Source organism: Tupaia chinensis, unplaced genomic scaffold, assembly GCF_000334495.1.
Source record: "Tupaia chinensis unplaced genomic scaffold, TupChi_1.0 Scaffold149666_1, whole genome shotgun sequence".
Taxonomy (NCBI): Eukaryota; Metazoa; Chordata; class Mammalia; order Scandentia; family Tupaiidae; genus Tupaia; species Tupaia belangeri.
The window spans coordinates 568,990-571,882 of NW_006209511.1; the positions used below are offsets into that span (position 1 = coordinate 568,990).

General features: G+C 35.1%; 1 pseudogene; it reads left to right on the forward strand.

The window, feature by feature from the left end:
- The first annotated feature begins 6 nt into the window (after nucleotides 1–6).
- Nucleotides 7–723, forward strand: LOC106733113 (vasculin pseudogene; annotated as a pseudogene).
- Nucleotides 724–2,893: the final 2,170 nt, after the last annotated feature.

The window sequence follows — 2,893 nt, forward strand, 5'->3', positions numbered from 1 at the left end:
ATAAATAGAAACTTTGATGAAAGTGAAATTCCTCAAGAGAATGGCAATGCCTCAGTGATTACCCAGCAGATCATTTGGTCTTCAACTTTCCCACAAACTGAAGTTCTTTCAAGTTCACTTGAGGCAGAACACAGATTAAGGAGATGGGCTGGCAGGAAGACAGTGAAAATGATGAAACATGTGCTCCCTTAACTGAGGATGAAATGAGAGAATTCCAAGTTATTAGTGAACAGTTACAGAAGAATGGTCTAAGAAAAAACGGTATTTTGAAAAATGGCCTGATCTGTGACTTCAAGTTTGGACCTTGGAAAAACAGCACTTTCAAACCCACAATTGAAAATGATGACACAGAGACAAGTAGCAGTGACACATCAGATGACGACGATGTGTGAAGGATTTCCTAACAGCTTTAGAAATTTTAGTGTGATACATCTCTCATACAGTTTGGGGTGAATTGTAAAAATGAAGAACTATAATTTATGTAGTGAAATACCCCATTAGAAGAAGATTTTTTGGGGGGACTTCAATATGAAGAAAACCAAGAATGTTGTGTTGGGCTGTGTTGAACATTATTTCTTTGTAAATGAATGTTGTAGAAATGAGGACTTTGGTTGATCCAACATTGACTTTCTTCATCACTGCAGCATTTCTCTGACTAGCAATGTGACGATGTAACAAATGAGATTTTCTCATTTAATAATAAAAAATTGTGTAATGTTTTGAAAAAAAAAAAAAAGATCCAGAAACTCTCTACTTTTTGCCTACACAAAATGCATCTCGTGGATAAAGACACACATAGACTAAAAGTGAAGGGCTAGGTAAAGGTATTCCATGCAAATGGAAACAACAACAACAAAAAGCTGGAGGGAGTAGCAATACTAATTTCTGACAAGATAAGCTTTTCAAAAAAAAATTGTTTAAAGAGACAAAGAAGGGTACTATATTGTAGTAAAAGGGTTAATCCATTAAGAAGATATAACACTAATAATTATCTATGCACCTAACACAGGAGAACCCAAATATGTGAAGAAAAGACTGTTAGATCTAAAAGGGGAGATAGACTGCAACACACTGATTGTCGGAGACCTCAATACCCTATTATCTCCTCTGGACAGATCGTCTAGACAAAAAATAAATAAAGAGGCAAAGGAGCTATAAATTGAATGGACTTAACAGACATTTCTAGAACGTTCCACCCAAAAACCATGAGATACACTTTTTTCTCACCCCACATGGAACCTTTCCAAAGATTGACCACATGATAAGGTACAAAGCAATCCTCTACAGATTCAAAGGCATAGAAACTATATCCAGCATCTTCTTCAACCATGATGGAATTAAACGTGATTTTAATTTCAAAAGAAATCCTAAAAAATACACAAATAAATGGAAACTAAATAGACTACTCCCGAATGACTTCACAACAAATGAAGAAATTTAGACTGAAATAAAAAGATTCATGGAAACCAAGGACAATGAGGACATATGTTTCTATAATCTTTGGGACACTACAAAAGCAGTCATAAGAGGGAAGTTCATAGCAATTAGTTTACATAAGAAGAAAATGGAAAGAAGGCAAATGGATCACCTAACATTGTGCCTCAGAGAACTGGAAAAGGAACAGCAAAAAAATCCAAAAATCTCCAGGAGAAAATAAATAATAAAGATTCGAGCAGAAATAATTGAAATAGAAAATAAGCAAACTATACAGAAAATAAATGAAAGTGAAAGCTGGTTCTTTGAAAAGATAAAAAAGATTGACACACCATTAGCCAGACTAATTAAGAAGAAGAGAGAAAGGAATCAGACAAGTCAAATTTGCAATGAATCAGGAAGAATTACAACAGACATAACAGAAATACAAAACAGCATTAGAGGATACCATGAGTAACTATGCCAACAAAGAAGAAAACCTGGATGAGATGGACAAATTCCTGGACACATATAATCTACCAATATTGACTCAAGAAGACATAGAAAGCCTGAATAGACCTATAACAAGCAATGATATTGAGTCAGTAATAAATAACCTCTCAAGAAAGAAAAGTCCAGACTCCAATGGCTTCATTGCTGAATTTTACAAAACTTTTAAAGAAGAGGTAACTCTCATTCTACTCACACTATTGTTTCTGGAGATCCAAAAGGAAGGAACACTTCTAAATTCATTTTATGAAGCCTCCATAACCCTCATTTCCAAAACTGATAAGGATATGACATAAAAGGAAAACTAAAGACCTATATCTCTGATGAATATAGATGCAAAAATTATCAGCAAGATACTTGCTAACCATATTCAACAATATATAAAAAAGGTTATTCAGCCGCATGGCTCCTGTGAACTAGGTATTGCAGGGCACAGGAGAAATGAAGACTTTCTACTGATAATTCAGCCTCCAGCAAACAAACTGGTGGTAGGGAGCCCAGCACCCCACCCCCAGCCTTCTATATCTATTTCTGTGTCTCTGTCTCTTCCTCTTCTGTCTTCCCCCTTTTTTTGTAATTTTTCCTTTTTACATTTTTTTAAAGGCACAGTTTTTCTCTTACTCTCAGCTCCACCTTTTATCTTGTTAATTATCACTCTGGTCCTCCATCCAGGCAGAAGAGGCCAGGCCTTCAGAAGGAGGTTCCACATGGCTCCTATGAACTAGTGCACTGCATGGTTTTCTATTTTGTGATTTTTTTAAAAAGGAAAACAGTAATTACAATTTTTTTCTTTTTTTTCTTTTTTTTCCTCTTTTTGTTGTTTCTTTCTCTTTTTCCTTTTCCTTTTTCTTGTCTCTCCACTCTCCCATATTCATTTACTGTGTTTTTAGAAGGATCTAAGAGCACTGTAGCTATACATCCAAATACTAATAGGTTATAATATTCCTCAATATCTACTGAATCTGCTGCA